The sequence below is a fragment of the Lepidochelys kempii genome, chromosome 9 (genome assembly GCF_965140285.1).
Source record: "Lepidochelys kempii isolate rLepKem1 chromosome 9, rLepKem1.hap1, whole genome shotgun sequence".
Lineage (NCBI taxonomy): Eukaryota > Metazoa > Chordata > Testudines > Cheloniidae > Lepidochelys > Lepidochelys kempii.
The window spans coordinates 72,765,570-72,788,525 of record NC_136388.1 but is presented as its reverse complement, the minus strand read 5'-3'; the positions used below and the strand labels follow the sequence as shown (position 1 = coordinate 72,788,525).

Genomic DNA, 22,956 nt, shown 5'->3' with positions numbered 1-22,956 from the left:
AGCGGCGGTCAAAAAAGCAAATGGAATGTTAGGAATCATTAAAAAAGGGATAGAGAATAAGACAGAGAATATCTTATTGCCCTTATATAAATCCATGGTACGCCCACATCTTGAATACTGTGTACTCATCTAAAAAAAAAGATATACTGGCATTAGAAAAGGTTCAGAAAAGGGCAACTAAAATGATTAGGGGTTTGGAACGGGTCCCATATGAGGAGAGATTAAAGAGGCTAGGGCTTTTCACATTGGAAAAGAGGAGACTAAGGGGGGATATAATAGAGGTATATAAAATCATGAGTGGTGTGGAGAAAGTGAATAAGGAAAAGTTATTTACTTGTTCCCATAATATAAGAACTTGGGGCCACGAAATGAAATTAATGGATAGCAGGTTTAAAACAATTTAAAGGAAGTTCTTCTTCACTCAGCGCACAGTCAACCTATGGAACTCCTTGCCTGAGGAGGTTGTGAAGGCTAGGACTATAACAGCATTTAAAAGAGAACTGGATAAATTCATGGAGGTTAAGTCCATTAATGGCTATTAGCCAGGATGGGTAAGGAATGGTGTCCCTAGCCTCTGTTTGTCAGAGGGTGGAGATGGATGGCAGGAGAGAGATCACTTGATCATTACCTGTTAGGTTCACTCCCTCTGGGGCACTTGGCATTGGCCACTGTTGGTAGACAGGATACTGGGCTCTATGAACCTTTGGTCTGACCCAGTATGGCCATTCTTATGTTCTTATGTTCCTACACTGCCTCTCACACCAAGCCCCAAAAGGCCCCTTTTATTCTCCTTGCTTCAATGCCCTACACCTAGGAGTACTAAGGCCTTTCTTCTCTTCCATTTGCATTCCTCCCCATCAGCCCTAAAAGCTCTTTCTTCTCCTCTTCCCCCCATTATCTCTTTCATAGAACTCCCTTCTCTTTTGTTCTTACCCCCAATGAGTCCCAAGGTCCCTTGTCTTTCTTATTCTTCCTTTCCTCTCTGATTGTAACCTCTCCTGCACTTAACAGATTTATGCTTTTTTTGCTGCTCTGGTTTGGTGGTGGCCCACAGCATCATTTGGATGGTTCACTGAGGTGTTTCATAGTAACAGAGTGAAGGCAAAAGCAGGCACATAAACCAGCTCCAGAACATTTTGCCACCGGCACACAAATCTTGTTAGCTGCCCATTATTGCACCTCTCCTCCTCCCTCAGGCTATCTGGCTCACAAATTATTCTCAAGTGACCTGAGGTGCACACCAACCTTTAGACCAGCCCTGGCCAATAGAAGACAGTTTGCTGGGCTAGTCAGGGTGGTGGAGGATGTGGTGCAGGTACACGATTTAGTGTACCTGCAGCACTCGTAAGAGGGAACCTGCAACTTGCCTGTTGAGAGAAGAAACAAAGAGGTGGGGCAGAGGCAAGAAGCAGATTTGCAATTGTGGAAGGCAGAACCCAAATGCCAAGGTTCCCTCCCTACTCCCCGATTCCCGCGGACTCCAGTGTTCTCTGATGGATCTCTCTCTGTGTCTCTCTCACACACAAATACAAATTAAAATATTTCAATTCAACTTCATGGATCAATGTGCCCCCACAACAGTGCAGGGCTCAGTTTTGTGGAGCCTATCTTAATTCTCCTCTGCTTACTTTAGCTCAGAAAGGGTCCATGAAATAATCAGAAACAGATTGCATAAAATACTGAGGAAAAAAATCTGTCTGTGGTATTTCTACCTGGTCAGAACATCACCAGACAGCCTGTTCTCCTTCGAGTTCCAACTCTATTTCCAGATAAAACGACTTAGATAAATTCCAATAAGTTTCTGATAAACATCAAAAGCTCATGTACTTATCTAAACTGAAGTGCCAAACCTTCTCAGGTTCACCTGCCACTAGATGCTTTTTTTGTTTCTTAGGGAGGATGAATGAAGTAGGAGCTGCTTCTAACCCTTTTTCCCTGGCCATATCATGCGAGGAGAATAGTCATGAAAATCCTGTTTGGGAAAAGAGAGAGAGGCACATACCATATTCTGCTTTGTTCCCTTGAAAATTTTTATAAGAAACATTCAGTTGTGCTTGTGACAGCATACTACTATCAAAACCTGCAGTTTGGATGCATACTAAGGGTAACGTCACATCTTGATGTGTACAGATTTCACCACTGATACATAGGGGTTTAGTCATGTAATGTTTAAATTATATGCCACTGAAATCTCAGTGTCCGGGGGACTAAAGCTGGTTGAAGAAAGACTGAAGGAGCCATATTTTGTTTCATGCTTATCTCACTTTGGGGTTGCTGAGTTTCTCTTTTCCCCACCTAATAAAATGGTCCAGGACAAACAGGAATGCTTCTGTGGACACCAAACAATCCAGTGTAGCCAGATTTGTTGGATTACCACTCATGCCCTGATCCCCCCTCTACCTTCTCGGGAACTGCACTGACGGGGACCTTTGCCTATTTCTCTCTTTTTGTTATGTGTATGTACAGTGCCTAGCACAGTGGGATCCTGGTCTATGACTGTATCCCTGTAGGTCAGTGGTCACCAACCTGTCAATCGTGATCGATTGGTCAATCCTGGAGCTTCTGCCACTTGATCATGACCTCTGGGCCGCTAAAAGTCTGGCAGCGCAGCAGGGCTCAGGCAGGCTGTCTGCCTACTGTGGCTCCATGCCGCTCCCGGAAGTGTCTGGCTGTGGCACATCTCTGCAACCCCGGGTAGCAGGGGTGGGGGTAAGGCAGCTCTGCATGCTGTCTCCTCCCCGAGCAAGGGAACCAGCCAATGGGAGCTCTGGAGGCAGCACTTGAGGGCGTAGGCAGCAGACGGAGATCTGCTTCCCCCACCCCATGGGGCTGCAGAGATGTGCCAACAGCCAGCTGCTTTTGGGAGCAGCCCAAGGAGGGCAGGCAGCATGCCTGAGCCCCCTCACCACTAATCGGGAGCCACCTGTGGTTAGCGCCTTCCGGACGGAGCCTGCACCTCGCACCCCCTCCCATGCCCCAGCCTGGAGCCCCCTCTTGCACCCAAACTCCCTCCCAGACCCCTCATCCTCTCCTGCACCCCAACACTCTGGACCAGCCCAGAGCCCCTTCCTGCACCAAACTCCCTCCCAAGGCCAACATCCCTCACCCACTTCTTCACCCCAATCCCCTCAACCAGCACAGAGACTCCTCCTGCACCAAACTCCCTCCGTGGGTCCATACCCCTCACCCTCTCCTGCACCCCAACACTCTGCACCAGCCCGGAGCCCCCTCCTGCACCTAAACTCCCTTCCACAGCTTGCACCCCACACTTCTGCATTCCAGCCCCTACCCCAGGCTCAGCCAATGTATGCCTCACAGTTGAGAATGTTACACTGATTTGTGACAACCCCTGAAGGATTTTGGATTTATAAACCACAAATGACATGAATACAAATAAAATTAATGAAATGTCCAGTGGATTCTATGAGACCATATGATCCCTGCACCCAAACTCCCTACCAGAGCTTGCACCCCTCACTCCTGCACCCCAACCGTCTGCCCCAGGCTCAGCCTGGGGGCCCCTCCCACACACTGAACCCCTCAGCCCCACCCCAGAGCCTGCACCTGCACCCCCACCCCCTGCCCCAGCCCGGTGAAAGTGAGTGAGGGTGCGGGAGAGTGAGTGATGGAGGGATGGAGTGAGTGATGGAGTGAGTGGGGCGGGGCTCTGGGGAAGGGGTGCGGCAGATCCTGGGTTGGTTATAATTCAAAAAGTGATCTTGTGCATAACAAGGTTGGAGACCACTGCCATAGGTGCTACTGGAATGCAAATATTTTCATCTCATCCCCCAACTTTTTTGACATTGCACATAGGGACTGTATGAAAGATAATGCTAAAGGGGTTAGCATTATCTTCACAGATTCTTTCCAACAGGTCTGAAGAGAAATCATGCTATGTAGAGCTGCTACCCCTTTCACCTCCCTGCCTTTCAAAGCAACCAAACCACATCCTACTGATGGAGCCCCAAACCCTCTGTGTGTTAGGTGGAATCATGCTCAACCCCTTCCCTCTAACAAATTTCAGTCCAATTTATTTGCAGCTTTACTATTTTCTGGAGTTTTACCTTTTATGGTTGTTTTTCTGGGAGCTATTATTTGAGAGAACAAAATGTATATGATAACTGCTAAATTTACAGTAACAATCCTGTGTGAAACTTTGAACTCACATGATCTGGGGTTTTATGAACACTTCCTTTGATTTCAGTTTGTTTTGGTTGGTACCACTCCAGTTTCACTTTGTATTTTGGGTTCATCTGAACCTGAAACACAAAACAAAGCTCAGTTATAAGTACTCAGTCTGACTTAGATTGTTTAAAAAAAATCTTTCAAAACTTGAAACCTAAGCAAAACCTTCCATGACTATTGTCTCAGATACAAGCTTTTAAATGAAACCCCAAAACAATAAGTTTAATTTGATTTTCAAAATGTTTCTGCAAATATTTCAGAACTATACTCCGAACCAAAGTAGAATGATTCTTAAGGTTATCTCTAGAATTGGCTTAATGCATGAATCACTGATTAAGGGTAGTAGCTTATTCAGATTTAGTCATTTTATTTTATTTTCCTTTAACTCATAGTCAGAAGTTCCCAAAAGAATAATCAGGAGACCATTTCTGGAGCAATTCCTGAAATAATTATAATTAAGTCTGGAAATCTTCCTAAGACTGAACAACAAAAATACTGGTAGCAGGCAGTCATGATGGACTCTTGAGGATACTGCATGTTGTTCAGAAAGTAGAAAGCAAAGACCTCAGGAAATGGTCTCTGGCATCAGTGTTGTTTAATGTAAATGCTGAAGGAAGTTCAACGGAAAGCATTTATCAGGAATTTCCATCCAGGGAGGAAGATATGTTGTTTTAGGAAAAATGCAAATATTAGTCAGCAGACCGAGGGCAAAAGAAATAGGAAGTGGGTTACAGAGTTCTTTGAAATCATATCTCACTGAACAGTGAGAAAACACTTATTATTTTAAATTGGACCACAACTCAAGACTTTTTGCAGCATTGTGCTATCACTTGATATTTTCTGCTTCCATGCCAAATTCAGAGGTTGGACAAAACATTAATTTTATTGCTATTTTGACACATCACCAGTATGTTGATTATTGATGATGTTTGGACAACTCATAGGAAAAACAAAATCCTATCAAGAAAATCGAGGATCTTGTCAGCATTAAAACCGTTGATTTTACAGCATTTTATAGACTTTTTTGTTTAAGGTAAAGTGGCAAAATACAGCACATTATTTGTGCTACCATGCACTTAGTCGAGGACTATTATGGTATAGAGATAAAGATTTCTGAAGTTAAAATTATAATTTTGGCAGGTAAAAGTCTGTTGCAGGGAGCAAAGAGACTGTGCTGCCACAAGAACTCTGACTGATTCAGCCAAAATCTAGGGGTCTACTTGCATGGAGGAAAAATTGTAATGGCAGCTTCACACCCCATTCAGGTGGGAGGCATTCTTTTGATGATGTTAGCGGCAGATGTGGGTGCTCTCCAGTAAGACTAGACCGAACCTCTGAAGGTTTTTTGTTCAAGTATGGCTACTTTTAAATCTGTTATAGAATGTCCAGGAAGATTGAAGTGTTACCATTCCTGATGTCTGTTTTGTATCCAGTATTAAATTCCAGTATTTTCATGTCTCTCCCTCTCTAGTTCCTTCATCCATAATACAGATAAACATTGCATATATGAGCTGAATAAGTGAAATTGGATAAGTAGATGACTTAATCAACTTGGCCTCAGTTCAGCAAGGTACTGGGACTACTCAGGTGCTTTAAGTTAGACAGGTGTCATAAAGAGGTTGCTGAATTGGGCCCTAATTTTCTGTAGGAGTAGCAGCAAAAATGGTTCTTCAGAAGGTGTCTTAAATGAAGAGAGGGTATTGGCTTAGGAGACTAGCTCACAAAGGCATCTCCCATACATGGTGTGATGTGCAAAACAGTTCTAGATGGTCATGGGTGAAGCACATAAATGGGGCATCAAGGCTGACATCACCAGGAGAGAGAAGGTGACCCAATAAGAGAGAAGGGCATAGCTATGTAGAGCCCTGAAGATGATAAATTTGAAATTGATGTAGTGCAAATGTAGGGGCCCCAGTGTGAGTGATGTGATCAGATCAACAGGAAAGGAAGATTGTCTTAGTGACTGCATTTTGAATGGACTTGACTGGACACAAGTGCACAAGTCCATGGGGCCGGACTCGTGCACAAGTCCATGGGGTCGGACGAGTTGCATCCGAGAGTGCTAAAGGAATTGGCGGCTGTGATTGCAGAGGCATTGGCCATTATCTTTGAAAACTCGTGGCGAACGGGGGAAGTCCTGGATGACTGGAAAAAGGCTAATGTAGTGCCAATCTTTAAAAAAGGGAAGAAGGAGGATCCTGGGAACTACAGGCCAGTCAGCCTCACCTCAGTCCCTGGAAATATCATGGAGCAGGTCCTCAAAGAATCAATCCTGAAGCACTTACATGAGAGGAAAGTGATCAGGAACAGTCAGCATGGATTCACCAAGGGAAGGTCATGCCTGACTAATCTAATCGCCTTCTATGATGAGATTACTGGTTCTGTGGATGAAGGGAAAGCAGTGGATGTATTGTTTCTTGACTTTAGCAAAGCTTTTGACACGGTCTCCCACAGTATTCTTGTCAGCAAGTTAAAGAAGTACGGGCTGGATGAATGGACTATAAGGTGGGTAGAAAGTTGGCTAGATTGTCGGGCTCAACGGGTAGTGATCAATGGCTCCATGTCTAGTTGGCAGCCGGTGTTGGCAGTGGAGTGCCCCAGGAGTCGGTCCTGGGGCCGGTTTTGTTCAATATCTTCATAAATGATCTGGAGGATGGTGTGGATTACACCCTCAGCAAATTTGCGGATGATACTAAACTGGGAGGAGTGGTAGATACACTGGAGGGCAGGGATAGGATACAGAGGGACCCAGACAAATTGGAGGATTGGGCCAAAAGAAATCTGATGAGGTTCAATAAGGATAAGTGCAGAGTCCTGCACTTAGGATGGAAGAACCCAATGCACAGCTACAGACTAGGGACCGAATGGCTAGGCAGCAGTTCTGCAGAAAAGGACCTGGGGTGACAGTGGACGAGAAGCTGGATATGAGGCCAATGGCATTTTGGGACGTATAAGTAGGGGCATAGCGAGCAGATCGAGGGACGTGATCATCCCCCTCTATTCGACATTGGTGAGGCCTCATCTCGAGTAATGTGTCCAGTTTTGGGCCCCGCACTACAAGAAGGATGTGGATAAACTGGAGAGAGTCCAGCGAAGGGCAACAAAAATGATTAGGGGTCTGGAACACATGACTTATGAGGAGAGGCTGAGGGAACTGGGATTGTTTAGTCTGCAGAAGAGAAGAATGAGGGGGTATTTGATAGCTGCTTTCAACTACCTGAGAGGTGGTTCCAGAGAGGATGGTTCTAGACTATTCTCAGTGGTAGAAGAGGACAGGACAAGGAGTAATGGTCTCAAGTTGCAGTGGGGGAGGTTTAGGTTGGATATTAGGAAAAACTTTTTCATTAGGAGGGTGGTGAAACACTGGAATGCGTTACCTAGGGAGGTGGTGGAATCTCCTTCCTTAGAAGTTTTTAAGGTCAGGCTTGACAAAGCCCTGGCTGGGATGATTTAATTGGGGATTGGTCCTGCTTTGAGCAGGGGGTTGGACTAGATGACCTCCTGAGGTCCCTTCCAACCCTGATATTCTATGATTCTATGACACATGGGGGTCAGGGAGACCAAACCAGCGAAGATTAGCAGTGGACTTTGACTTTTTATATATGACACCAGCAGGGTTCCAATTCTACCTCCTGGATAGCAGCGGGATAACCTTTGGAGTTCCAGTGGTCTCCTAAGCCAATGAATGGCAGGAGGAAGAGGGCTTATATTGAGAGGGGGTCATGAACTAAGCTGTTGAAATAATATATATATTTTAAAGTAGGTTGGGGGCAGTTGGGAACATACAGTGTGCGCGTGTGGGGTGGGAGGGAACCGAATATAAAATATAGATATAGAATGAGTTGCATGGCCGGATCTCCATTTTTACCAATAATACATGAGACAAGTCCCTCCCAGATTTTGCTGTCAGTCAGAGTGAGGTCTCATTAAAATTCTAATAATTTAAAACATATAAACTAAATTGAACTTATTAATGAAACAGGTTTGGATTTGGTTCTAATAGGCCTTTAAAGAACGCTACCTACATTAAGAAAACAATAATAATCCATCAGATTATATACAGTTACCTCCAAGTCCATATATAGTTAGATAACTTTATAAATGGTCACTGACTGAAACCCAATCTATGCTGGCAGTGACAAACATATTAGAATTTGATAACTGTTCATGGGTCTATATGAAACAAGATGAGGAACTTTGATGTGTTTCTCTTGGACAGCTATTTACATAATAACAAAAAAAACATAATGGCACTCTTACTAGAAGGGCCATAACCTGATGGTATAAAGACTGAATTTTCTTACAGCAATAGAAGTGGTCCCTTAGAGTCAGGTTTGAGGAATATCAAAGGAGTGATGAAGTTTGCAATTCCATTGCTATATCTTTGTATGGATAATCATGGGATTCAGATCTCAATCATAGTAGTATCAATTTGGCACTTTTAGTTAGACGTGAAATCCCTTTACAAATTGAATAAATTGTTAGTTTTTATATTGTATAAGATAATGAAGGAGAGACCAAGAATTGATAAGCTATTTTACTGTAATCCAATCCTGTAATTTAGAAATGGGGGGACTTACTTATTTTAATTTGTCTAAATAATTTCACTAGACCAGATTTTAATCATAACATATTGACTTTAGTCACTCATCTATCTTTATAGTAAAAAAAAAAAAGTTATTTTATTATCAAGATCATTAGGACATAATATAAACCATAGCAGAAAATGAGTTATTACATTTTAAGTGGCAATTACTGCAACCACATATTACTGTTTTGATAACATGTTTGTATTTATGTCAATATATTCTCCAGTAGAAAAAATTTAACTAAATAAGACAAAATGGCCATAACTTTTGTGCAATTAGCGGTCTCCCCTCCACAAGAATAACGATTTAAAGTTTATTTAAATTGATAATACAACATGTCCGCAATACTGTACAGTACAGAAAGCAATATTAGGTCTGTTCTGCCAGATGTTTGATGTGTTATTAAGTTTAAGGTAGCATGGGATCAAGTCACAGAGCTAAACTCCAGGCTTTGATTACAACACATCCTTTTTTCTGTCCTTGACAAACGATGTCTTCCACTCATATCCATTCAGAATCTTACAACATTTCACAAAATGTCCCTCTCAAACATCCAGCTGCTTCTCTTTTCATTTGAAGAACCTTTCACATATCATTTGCTTGCCAAGGGGTGGGTTGGGATTGGGTTTGGTTACAGATATGTATTTAGGGTTAAAATTTCAAAAGCAACTAAGTGACAGGAGCTGAAGTCCCATTGCCTTTCAATGAGACTTAGGCTTCTGAGGTTTTGAAATTTTTAAATCCTGGTGTGCACCACTGATGTCCTGAAAATGAAGGACTATCACCACAAAACATATCAGTCTTCCTTTTATCCGTATCCACATTTCTTCCAATCTTGAATTAATGATAAACAATGAGTCACCTCTTCTTTGAAACAGGGTCAAATCCTCATTTAGTGTACATCATCATAGCTCCATTGACTTCAGTTTATGCCAACTGTGCCAATTTACATTAGATGGCAATCTGGCTAATAATATCTCAGTTTTGACATAGTTATGCCATGTGTGTTGTACTGACACCACTTAACATATTTTCTTAATGATTTTGGAGTGCACTGCAAATTAATTTATGTTTATCAAGAAATATGATAAAATAAACATTGAAGTAAGCAAGGTAATAATCCAATATCTCAGGGGAGAAGTTTACTTAGTTTTGATGACTGTCTGAGAGCACTTAAACATACCAATTGGTATTTCAACTGAACAATGAGTTATTCCTAATTCTATACCTTTAGAATCAATGGCTTGTCATTTGAAACTATTCAGTTCCTGAAGCAATGCAAATGAAATGAGCAGATAAAACATGGCTTTTTACCAGGATCTTTTCCAGTTTTATCACTGAACAAAAATAATATTCAAAGCATTAAATGAGGGGTAGATTTGCAAATCATTGCGAAGGGAATTACGTGGATAACTCCCAGTAACAGTAATGGGAGTTAGCAATCCCCCAGGACCTGTTCTCATAGACTACCTTGAACACTCACAATGGAGTTAATTGATTTTTACAATTACATACATAAGCATTTAATAGCTAGAGAGAATCAGGTTTTCATGAAAAAAGAAACGTGAAATCTGAGGGGAAAGAACTAGTTAAAAGATGATTAGACAACAGAAAGTCACCTAAATGCCAGATTTTAAATGAGCAATGTTTTAATACTTCAATAGTTATACATTTTTTATTTTTTAAGAAAAGTAGTGAAAATAATGGTTATTTCTGAAGTTTAAACAGACAAAATTCAATTATATTCTCGTCTGAGATGTACCTCTGTTTATGTATTGTGATAAAGTTCCTCCTTTACCTTGATGGGTCCTGCGCTTATTGGCGGATTTTGCTCACCTCAGAGATTCACAGTAGCCCTCGGTTTGGCCACTTTTGTGGCTCAAATCTGCCGTTCACTCAGATAACCTCATCACTGGCCAGCGTGGGGACAAAAGAGTAAGAACAATCCCTGTAGTTTCTGCTGATCCACCATGTGAGTTGGGGAACAGCTCAGAGACCTTCCCCTCTGGTGGAACCTCCTCTGTTTGGTCCGGAGTTGGGAGATTTGAGGGGGAACCCGGGCCTGCCCTCTACCCTGGGTTCTAGTCCAGGGCCCTGTGGACTGCAGCTGTCTAGAGTGCCTTCTGGAACAGCTTTGCGACAGCTACAACTCCCTGGGCTACTTCCCCATGGCCTCCTCCCAACACCTTCTTTGTCCTCACCACAGGACCTTCCTCCTGATGCCTGTTAACGCTTGTACTCCTCAGTCCTCCAGCAGCACGTCCTCTCACTCCCAGCTCCTTATGCGCACACCTCACTAACTGAAGTGAGGGCCTTTTTATTAACCACGTGTCCTGATTAGCCTTAATTAATTCTAGCAGCTTCCCAATTGGCTACAGGTGTCCTAATTAGCCTGCCTGCCTTAATTAGTTCCAGAAAGTTCCTGAGTGTTCTGGAATAGTCCCTGTTATTTTACCCAGGGAAAAGGGTAAACATTTAACAGTTAACATTGGTAAACTTTTATTTCACCATGTACACACAAACTGACAAATATACTCATCAATAATCAAAATGTAATGATAGGCAAAATAAGAAAAATGCTGCTTGAGAATGTATTAGAGTTTGATTTAAGGACATTTTAGTTTGTATGTTTTTACCTATGATGTTGACAATTTGTGTTTTAACTGTTATAAAACTTAAACTTTTTGAATCTCAGATGTATTGTCAGAGCCATCCCTAGGGGGTGCGGGCCTGGGGTAGAAATTATGTCATTTCTGGGACTGACCACGCCGGGGGCGTGCAGGGGAGGCAGTGCCTCCCCAAACAGCCAGGTGTGGCCCCACCTACACTCCGCCCTACCAGGGCCCTCCTTTGGTAGTGCCGCTGGGCTTCAGGGGGCTGGGACTACACTGCCCACCTTCCCAGGGCTGGGGAGGCTGCGGCGCTGCCATGCGCTCTTCCTCATGCAGCTCCTTGGTGCACACTCTCCCTCAGGTGGAAGGGGCGGCCCTGCGAGTTTCCTCCCCAAGCCAGTGGTTTGACCACCGCCCATGTGGCGCTGGCCAATCACACTGGACCGTGGGGACCCCCAAAGTGTGAGGCAGGGAGAGGTCACCCCGATTCGCCGTCCCCTAGGGACGGCTCTCGTGTATTGTCATTAAATAATTATCTGACCTCACCATAATGTCCTGATCAACTGTGAACATTTAAATCAATAAAGACAGTAAAAGTGCTTGAAATCCATAATGTTGCACAACTGTTAAAAATTAAACAATAAAAATAGAAAAAAGCTTTAAAATAAACATTGATATTAGCCTTCAAAATGATAAAAAAATAAAAATTGACATCTGCCAAGCCTATGTATATTATTATACCACATCATACAGTCACTGAAGTATGAGCTTTAATACCTCTTGCAATTATTTTTACTAAAGTTAGCATAACTAAAGATGAAGTTCTGATACTTAGCTGTAGTGTGGACAAAAAACCTGCAGTACAACTCTGGACGTATGGGGGATAAAGCTGGTTTTAAGATACTCTCTCAATGCACTGAAAATTAACCATGGAAAACTTGTGACTAAATGTAGAGCTCGAACTGTTAAATAAAGCAGGATTAAAATCTCTATGTTCAAAACTCAGTGTGGCCTTAATTATAGGTCACTACTGAGGCCATAATAAAGTTCCTGCTTTTCTTCTGAATCCAAGCAAGCAAATGTAGAATCTCAGTATACGCATTACCTCTGATATAAAAATTTACCCTTTCCTCTAATTTTGTCAAACATTTCATATTTTTAAAGCTATTATTTCTGTGTAGTAAGTCTTGAAGTTTTTATTTTAGAATAGTATATTTGTTTTGTACAGAAAACTGAATATTGTGTTGAATATACATTTTAAGAATATGGAGAAAACCAACGAATGCAACAAACACATACATTCTCGATTAGGTGAGGCACCAAGAAACTTGGAACATGAATCTTAGCTTTCAGTCTCCTAGCTTTTTTCATTTGTTTCACAGCTTTTAGATTATGCCAATTTATTTTTCATATTTAATTTCTTTAAAAGAAATTATTTTAAGGAACAGCATAGCCAGCCCCGTATCAAAGTGAAACACAATAGATACAACCAAGTTGTTTTAAATGGTGTGGTTCAAATATATTCATGGTGAGAAAAATGTAGAAGACACTTAAACCAAAGTGTACCCTCACAATTATATCACAACCATGTTTACTGGTTCCTTCTCTGACAACTTACCATTTAACTGAAATCTAAAATAATAAAAAAAAAAAACCCTGAGAACTCACCTAGTTTTAAGTAAGATCTGAGTTTTGGTTGTTACAAACATGCTGGAAAAAATCTCAAGGGGGAAGGGAGAAATTAGGAAGACTGGAATTAGGACATTTGACAGAGCTAGGATTTCAAATGTTGAGGCAGTCATGTTTATTATCATCATACTATGGCGATAAGTTGAATTTTGCACTTACAGAACCTATTCATAGAAACATAGGGTTGGAAGAGACCCTGAGAAATCATCTAGTCCAGCTCCCTGCACTGAGGCAGGACCAAGTATACCTAGACCTTCCCTGACATGTATGTTTCTAACCTGTTCTTAAAAACCTCCAGTCATGGGGATTCCACAAGTTTGCTGGGTAACCTATTCCAGTATCTTTATAATTAGTTTATGTAATATCTAACCTGAATTTCCCTTGCAGATTAAGTTGATTACGTTTTGTCCAATCTTCACTGGACATGAAGAATTGATCCCTGTCCTCTTTATAACAGCCCTTATCACATTTGAAGACTCGTTGTCAGCTCCCTCCTCAGTCGTCTTTTCTCAAGACTAAACATGTCCATTTTTAAAAAAACTTTTCTTTATATGCCAGGGTTTCTAAACCTTTTATAATTGTTGTTGCTCTCCTCTGGGCTATCTCCAATTTGTCCATATCTTTCTGAAAGTGTGGCACTAAAACTTGACACAGTACTCCAGCTGAGGCCTCACCAGTGCTGAGTAGAGAAGAACAATTATCTCCTGTGTTTTTTAATATGACACACCTGTTAGCACATCCCAGAATGATATTTGCCTCTTTCGCAACAGCAGCACACTACTGGTGTGATCCTCTATAACCCCCAGATCATTTACTGTAGAACTGCTGCCTAGACAGTTATTCCTCATTTTATAGTTGTGCATTTAATTTTTCCTTCTTAGTATAGTACAGAGCTACCTCTCATCTCTTTCAGTACTATCATTTCAGGCTGCCTGCTGATAGGCAGACAACACCAGAGTGGTTATAAGCACATCATATTTTCAACTTTATCCTCACAACCACTAGAGCTAGAAACAAACAAGAGCTTAGATTCATTCCAGAGCACAATTCCATAGCAAAGGGTGGGTTCTGTAGCACTGCCATCAGAGGAAGCTCTGATGAGCTCAACTTTGCAAAATAACTTCTTATGTTTCCCTGTGAAATGCTGCACTAAATGTGGGTTAGAAGCTTCACTGACACATCTGGCAGAGATTTCAGGAGTCTTTTGCTAACACCAACCCCCCCCCCCCACTAGAAACTGGATAAAAGACCAAGCTAAAGACGAGATCACACTTTACCCACATTTCAGACCTAGAGCCCCCTTTCTTCCCCCCATTTAATACCACTCAATTCCCCACTCCAAACTCCCATTGTAATAGGGATCACAGATACACTCTCCCTGACAAAGCTCTACATGATTTTTACCAACCATTACTGTAAGTAAACAATGTGCAGACCCCAGAGTGCATGGACCCACCTCTCAATTAGAAAGAGAAACAAAACAACCCCCTTCTTATCAAATTAACACATCACTCTCAGTTTTCAGTAATTCTCTCAAAAGCCAGATACTACTCGCCCACCACTAAGCGAATCACATTTCTTACAATAAACCACTAGTGTCAGTTGAGCATAATTCCATCTTACATGGAACAGCTAGGTTGCATTATTTTCATTTGCACGAGTTTAGGCAAACCATTGCAGAAATTAAGATTTATAATCCCTCCTACTGGCCTAGAATGGAGGTACATTTTTGCACCTGCATTGAACAGAGGATTCCACCTTTATCTTTATTCATGCCAATTTTACTTTTATGCTTTTGTAGCTCATACACTGTAATGGAACATTTTGAAATGAAATATTTTATATTAACTACAAATATCCTTATTCATTTTCAACAGTTTGGTGATTTCCAGTAGTATGGTTCAATTAACAAAGTTTTTAGGTATTTTCCAGGGTTGAATCATGGAATCTTTCCTCTTGGACTGTTAATGATACCAGAAAGCATGTCAAAAAGGGGGAAAGAATCAGCAACTTTAATAATATGTTTTCAATGCAAAAGTCACCACCAATAGTAGATTCTTAAATAAACAAGGATTTACTGGGCAAAATGTAAAACATGTCAAAACTGTAGGAGGAACTTTAAACAAATCTTTACTGACATAGGATATATGCTTAGGAATAATGCTTTGATTGTCATCTCCCTGAAATAACAAAGCATTATAAGAAGAAACAATAGCAATTGATGGGATTTGTTGACAATGGAAACAGAACAGTACCATGACATTTTCCACAGTGCAGTGAAATGTTCTCACTGTGCTTTGTGTTATCTCAGGTCATCTGTGTGAGAGGGTGAAATAGTCACCGACTATGAGAGAATCTGGAATCACTTAATTTGTACAGCTTCACTACAGAATGTGGCTTTAAATCAAGAGGTTTTAAATAACAGAAATCACACTCTAAGTTAAAAAGCGCAAACTTTGATAACTAAAGAGTTTAAATAGAAAATTCTTAACTAAAGAGTTTGAATAGAAATTTCTTAACAAAATTCAACTGTAGTGTACTTCAGGAAAAACTTTATGCAATCAAACAAATAGTGAAACTTCCATATTGTACTCTTATGCTTTTACAATGCTTTACTATAACATTCTTGCTTTTTTTTTTATTTTGGGAATGGTCTTGCTACATACATGGGCCCAGGGGACAAGCCTGTACAAGTCTCATAACCCATACGATTGTCAATCTTTGTTTGCTAGACTTTGATAGTAGCAAGATCAGTGCAGAAGCTTTAAGATAAAACTATTGTGTAAAAGACCATGTTAGATGACAACTTCCAATAGTTTGTAATGCACTATACTGCAATGAATTAAGACTGAGAGAAATATGTAACTTCTCCACACCTATGGCAATCCTTCACACTTCAAACAACCAGTATACTATAACTGACCAACTCTCAAGAATTAAAAGATTAACACTGAAGCTGCTCTCCTAGCACAAGATGCAGCACACAAACGGAACTTTACCTTTCATAAAGTAGAAAGATTGAAAGGGGCAAACAGTGTGTTTATGTGTTTTGTAGCATGCAGAAAGAGAACATCGATATATGACCTCTGATAACTGGACATTTCTGGAGCAATTTCTCTTGCTTCTGAAACCACGTAAAATAAATATCAGTGCTATTCAGACCTCATTCAGATAATTCAGGACTACAGATGGACTCCATGCTATTCCCAATAGCTAGTACTAAAAGGACAAAATGCTGTCACCTTACTATTGCAGGTGGGCAACATCATCTGTTCTGATGAAGACAGCATACATTTTGTTGGAGCTCATTTGAACAAGACTACTGGCTCACCCACTTCATCTCACCAACACAGCTTGATGACAAGAATTGAAAATTGGTTAATAATTCCTGGCAGCCATAATGGCATCAAGTGATTGCTAGCTTTACAAGTTTGGATGTAAGCATATAAAGATAATGATTAAAAGAACTACATTATACTACACACACACACGGCACTCTTCATTATTTCATGGTCACACCACAAAAACTAGCATGTTGTGCACTGGTAGCAACAAATAAAATAGCTCAAGTGGTTTTGCAGGCTGAAAAAGTCCTATCTATAATTTGGAGAATACCTATAAGGACTTTTTTGTAGCTAGCTCAGCTGAGGTTTTCTGAGTAAATGCTTGTAGCTTATTTTGCAGAGCCAAAACTTATAAATTTTTGTCAGCTTTTGAATGAACAAATTAGTTCTATGCTCTGCTTACACCGTACCTTAGGATGTCCTCCAAATGTAATTCAGTCAAAGAATTTTTAGCACAAGTGGTAACTTTGCTCCATTTTAAATCACACCCAACTTCTTAGGCATATTTAGATTTTACGCCTCGTCAAAATGAACAAAATGCCAACATTCAGTTTCTGAATGCAGATTTAATCTAGCAAAGCACATAAGCATGCTCTGAACTGTAGGCATTCAGGCAGTCCTATTGATTTCAGTTTAAACAAATGGTTATATGCTTTGTTGGACTGGGTTCTGAATTCTCACAAGCATTATCCACCATAGCTCTATCTTTTAATCAGAAGAATCTGATTCAATTAAAAGAACAGTGGTGGGGTAATGGTGATGCAACTGCTTGCATCTTGGTCATTAAGCATCCTTCTCCTCATCTATTTTATTTGGGTGAGCTCATCGCCATTGTCACATTTTCCAAGTATTCTGTTGTATGCTTTTCAGTCAAGCTCCATGGTATGCTCATTGATTTCTAACTGTCAATATACCTTGTGTGGCTGTTTTTTGTGAAAGACTGAATTGGAAAATACTGTTCAGCATCATCATCCATTTTAGAATCTTTTGTAGTCTCCATCTTCAACTATAAATAGAAGTATTTTGTCACCTTTGTTTATTTCACCCCACTCATATCTGCAAAAACTTATGGATGAGATCAGAACCAGCCCTGTTATCTTTTCCCTGCAAGTCTAGGCAGGGAAATATTTTTGGGGTAAGAAATAAGAATCATATTATGAGGAGAAAGGGGATGATTTTGGAAAGGTTCAGGACAATGCACATGAGAATTTTGGCATCTACGGAAAAAAGGATACCCTACATTGCTCAGACAGCCTTTCTCCACCATCCTCTTTACATTCAGCATGAAAAGCCAGGATATGCTATAGTAGGGGATGGTAAGAAGAAAATATTTATTCCTCAGCATCCGCATCACTCCTTTCCCCTAGACCCCGTCCTTGTGCTGTCATTTTTGTCCTGTTTCCATCAAGCTAATTGCTCATTTCCTGTCATAAATATAAAGGGAAGGGTAAACCCCTTTAAAATCCCTCCTGGCCAGAGGAAAACTCCTCTCACCTGTAAAGGGTTAAGAAGCTAAAGGTAACCTCGCTGGCACCTGACCAAAATGACCAATGAGGAGACAAGATACTTTCAAAAGCTGGGAGGAAGGAGAGAAACAAAGGGTCTGTCTTTATGCTGCCTTTGCCGGGGATAGACCAGGAATGGAGTCTTAGAACTTTTAGTGAGTAATCTAGCTAGGTATGTGTTAGATTATGATTTCTTTAAATGGCTGAGAAAAGAATTGTGCTGAATAGAATAACTATTTCTGTCTATGTATCTTTTTTGTAACTTAAGTTTTTGCCTAGAGGGATTCTCTATGTTTTGAATCTAATTACCCTGTAAGGTATCTACTATCCTGATTTTACAGAGGGGATTTCTTTACTTCTATTTACTCCTATTTCTATTAAAAGTCTTCTTGTAAGAAAACTGAATGCTTTTTCATTGTTCTCAGATCCAAGGGTTTGGGTCTATGGTCACCTATGCAAATTGGTGAGGTTTTTTATCCAACATTTCCCAGGAAAGGGGGGGGTGCAAGTGTTGGGAGGATTGTTTATTGTTCTTAAGATCCAAGGGTCTGGGTCTGTAGTCACCTAGGCAAATTGGTGAGGCTTTTTACCAAACCTTGTCCAGGAAGTGGGGTGCAAGGTTTTGGGAAGTATTTTGGGGGGAAAGACGTTTCCAAACAGCTCTTCCCCAGTAACCAGTATTTCTTTGGTGGTGGTAGCGGCCAATCCAAGGACAAAGGGTGGAATATTTTGTACCTTGGGGAACTTTTTGACCTAAGCTGGTAAAGATAAGCTTAGGAGGTTTTCATGCAAGTCTCCACATCTGTACCCTAGCGTTCAGAGTTGGGGAGGAACCTTGACATAGAAACAAGAATCATATTATGAGGAGAAAGGGGATGGTTTTGGAAAGGTTCAGGACAATGCACATGAGAATTTTGGCATCTACGGAAAAAATGATACCTTCCATTGCTCAGACAGCCTTTCTCCACCATCCTCTTTACATTCAGCATGAAAAGCCAGGATATGCTATAGTAGGGGATGGTAAGAAGAAAATATTTACTCCTCAGCATCCGCATCACTCCTTTCCCCTAGACCCCGTCCTTGTGCTGTCATTTTTGTCCTGTTTCCATCAAGCTAATTGCTCATTTCCCAACTTTATTTCTTCTCCTCTCCTCTTGTCTTTACATTCTGTGGTCCTTCTCTTCCCAGCCTTTGTTCGGACAAGGTCATGCTTCTGCCTTCTCTCCTTTCTCTTACTGTGCTTCCTGGCCCCTCTTTTGTCTCCCCACCTATCATCTACATCTCTTTTCCCTCATGAGCCAGAATTGGTTTTATGATCAGGAATCACCTTGTGGAAGGCTAGGATCAAATGTGTGAGAGAGATGGGTGCCACAGAAAAGAGAAATCAGAGAAGCTGAAGAAGGGAAGAGGGCAGCCAGAGACAGGGAGGGTGAGGAAAACTAGACAAAGAGAAAGGAAACAGAAGGAAAAAGAGAGAGAATTGTATAGCGTAACCTTGGGGGGTAGAGACAGAGGAGGAGAGAAAATTATTTGGGAAAGGAATTTATGCAAATGAAACAATGACAGAATTATTTAAAATTATTTTAATACATGTCTTCAAATTTTTATGGAAAATAGTTTCTGTAACCATTTTGGTAACATTTGCAATAAAAACAGAAATACTAGAAAAAAGCATGAATTTTTCATAAACAAAAAAAAATTAAAAAAGAAGCAATTTTCATTAAAAAACCCCCCTCTTCATTCCAAAAAGTTAGACAAGCACTACTCTCCAGATTTCTGGCTTTACAGCCTTAATAGGTATCCCTCAGCTCACACTTACCTTTGCCTCACCTCCTCTGTACCAATATTGTCAATTGCCCCAAGCCTTAATTTAGATCTGATCAGGAATTTTTCAAATCATATTTTTTCCAAAGAACAATTTGTCAAAACCAAAGTATTCATAAAACAGTGCCAATTTTGACTAATTGCCCAATTGAAAAATTATTAGAAAAAAAGTTTTGAAATCTAGATGTCCCATTTTGACATTTTTGAAATGAAAAGATTGTGCTTTTTTAATCAAAATGACTTTCAAAATTTTAGTACATTTAGACTAAAGAATAAAAGGTCAAAACCAAAATGAAATGTTTCAAAACTATTGAAACAAAATGATTCAATTGGTCGAAACAAAACTTTTTGTGGGGTTTTCAGCTCATGAACATTTTTGAGATTTTGACTTCTTTGCCCCACTTTTGGATGGGAAAATTGTTCAACATTTCTGGAACATATTTATGAGAAAAATCATCTCTCACCCAGCTTTAGTCTCATTCCCATTGCTTGCTTCTTCCTTTCTACTCATTCTCTCTCCAGTGAGATTAAGTGGCTTGAAATGGAATGAGAAACTAAGGATATGAGAAGTAGCCCCCAGAGGAGCCAGTACCCATAGTCTTATCTCCATTTCGCATCTGTATAAACTATTGGCAACCATGTTGATTCTGCTCTGATTGAGAAAAGGAAAGGGGGTGACTGTATGGTAGAATAAATAGCTGCAACAGCAGAGGAGAGGTAGGAAACGGAAGTGGACTTACAAAAACCAGGAAAAGATTAGAGTTACTCTGTAAATACAAACAGAAGGCTTGGATTTCTCCTGAAATCTAGGAGTTTTCCAGTTGGTTGGAGCATATTAGCGTTTTTCAAAGTTCAGTACTGGGGCACAGCATGTCAGGCACTGGGTTGCTCTGGCCAGCACCGCTGACCGGGATGTTAAAAGTCCCATCGGCGGTGCTGCCCAGCTAAGACAGGCTAGTGCCTACCTGTTCTGACACCGTGCTGCACCCCAGAAGCGGCCAGCAGCGGATCTGGCTTCTAGGTGGGGGGGGGGGCATGAGGCTCTGCACACTGCCCCCGCCCTGAGCACTGGCTCCGCACTCCTATTGGCTGGTTCCAATGGGAGGGGGGTGCTGCCTGTGGGTGAGAGTCATGAGCCTCTGCCTAGGAGCCGGACCTGCTACTGGCCAATTCTGATGTGCAGCGTGGTCTGCGGTGCCAGGACAGGCACGAAGCCTGCCTCTGCATCCTGGCTGCACTGCTGACTGGGAGCCCCAGGAGGTAAGTCCACACTCCAACCCCGTGCCCCAATCCCTTACCCCAGCCCTGAGCCCCCCCAAACCTAGAACCCCTTCCTGCTCCCCAAACCCCTCATCCCTGGCCCCACCCCAGAGCCTGAACCCGCAGCCCAGAGCCCTGACCCCTCCCACACCCCAACCTCCCGCCGCAGCCGTGAGCCTCCCCAAACCCAGAATCCCTTCCTGCACCACAAACCCCTCATCCCCATGCCAGAGCCTGCACTCCCAGCCCAGAGCCCTGACCTCCCTCCTTCAGCCCAACCCCCTGCCCCAGCCCAGAGCTCCCTCCCACACCCTAAGCCTATCATTCTTGGCCCCACCCCACAGCCCTCACCTCCACATCCCAACCCTCTGCCCCAGCCCTGAGCCCCTCACACACCACAAAGCCCCCATCCCCAGCTCCGTTGGGTTGCGGGCATCAACAATTTTCTTCAAGTGGGTCCCCAGAAAAAATGTTTGAAAACTGCTGGTGTATATACTCACCTTCTACAACCCTTAACTCATTTATATATTTTTGTTTGGTTTCTTCTTCATTTCTCCATTTTGAGCACTGTCTTCTTTTTTACCTTTGAACTTCTTAGTTGATGTAAGAAAATATGTGTGAACTTACCATATGATTTGCTAACTGTGTGTTCAATGAAGATCCTGTCCACAAAAAAAGCATTATTTTATAAATAAGTGCATCACATTTCTCTGTGGAAAACAATGATATTTCCATACCAGAACTGTGATTGCTCTCAAAAGTCCAGTCCTAATTCTATATACAATGTATATAGGGAAGTAAACGCAAAACCTTGTTAGCATTGTAGCCAAGAAGGATGTCTTAACAGATCAAAGCTCAAATATACTAGTTTAGCGATCTTGTTTCAAAGTCTGACTTGAGCATATGTACACATATACTCAGCATGGGGTATAATAAAAGCTTAAATTCTGAGTTTGCTTAAATCCTAATGCATTGCAAATATTAATTATTTACCTTAACCAGAAAAGATCTAAAGCAATAAAAACTAATAAAATATTGATGACAGAGCAATGGACATTTGTGTTAGAAAGTGCACCCACATTAGGTAATTAACCTTTTGAACTCTGCAATTATAGTACTGCCAAAGAACAAAAATCCTTTAAAAGCTGTAACATGGTTTTAAGAGCTCATTTAAGTGGCCACATACGCTTTTCAAGACTTGCACCAAAAAATTACTGTGGAACTGAATACTGTAACAATCAAATTATTTAGTGTCCTCATTTTTATTCCTCATCCCATAAATTATTCTGCAATAAGTAACATCTAATACATAAGAAATGCCATAATGTGATCTGTTAAAGATATTTAATGCTTTAATAGCAAGTTCTGAACAATTATTATTGCTTCTTGGCTACTTGATTTCATTGTAAGACTGCTTCCACACCACTTAGATTAGTTTAGCAACATGGAGATTACTGTGGTGCATTATATGCTTAACCAGAGCACTCGTTTTAATGCTATTCTTCCAAATAGTAACAGTGTAAAAATGGCACCTTTTCATTTAATAGCTCTGTTCCCTCTATGTACTGACTCTCATCTGCAGTATTGAGTAAAAAGCAGTCACAGCTATGGGAGGAGGAGTCTGAGTTTAAGGGCTGGTTTTAGGGTTGCCAAGTGTCTGGTTTTCAACTGGAAAGTCCAGTCAAAAAGGGGACCTGATTGTGTCTGGTCAGATGTACTGACTGGACACCAAAAGACCAGTTACCATGGGTGGGGAGGTTCCAGGTCATCAACTTGCGCCAGCCCCTGCTCAACCAGGGCTGCCGCCAACCTGCATCTTGTGGGCAGGCAGGCAGCAGGCTTTGCATCAGGCTGCAGGTCCCATCCTAGTCCTGGAGCAAAGGGAGTCCAGGTAGGCAGGAGGGAGGTAGAGAAGATCGAGTGACGAAGGAGGGAGAGGAGAGGAGAA

At 41.4% G+C, this 22,956-nt stretch overlaps 1 long non-coding RNA gene across 1 annotated transcript in view; it reads right to left on the bottom strand.

Moving 5' to 3' along the window:
* Window positions 1-1,841: 1,841 nt before the first annotated feature.
* The window catches only part of LOC140917632 (uncharacterized), a 111,293-nt gene continuing 90,178 nt past the window's right edge, over window positions 1,842-22,956 (bottom strand). Inside the window, exons 4-5 of the long non-coding RNA XR_012160930.1 lie at window positions 4,167-4,259; window positions 1,842-1,972 (exon numbers count right to left, since the gene is read on the bottom strand). This is a non-coding gene — a long non-coding RNA (uncharacterized LOC140917632). The remainder of the gene's footprint in view (window positions 1,973-4,166; window positions 4,260-22,956) is intronic.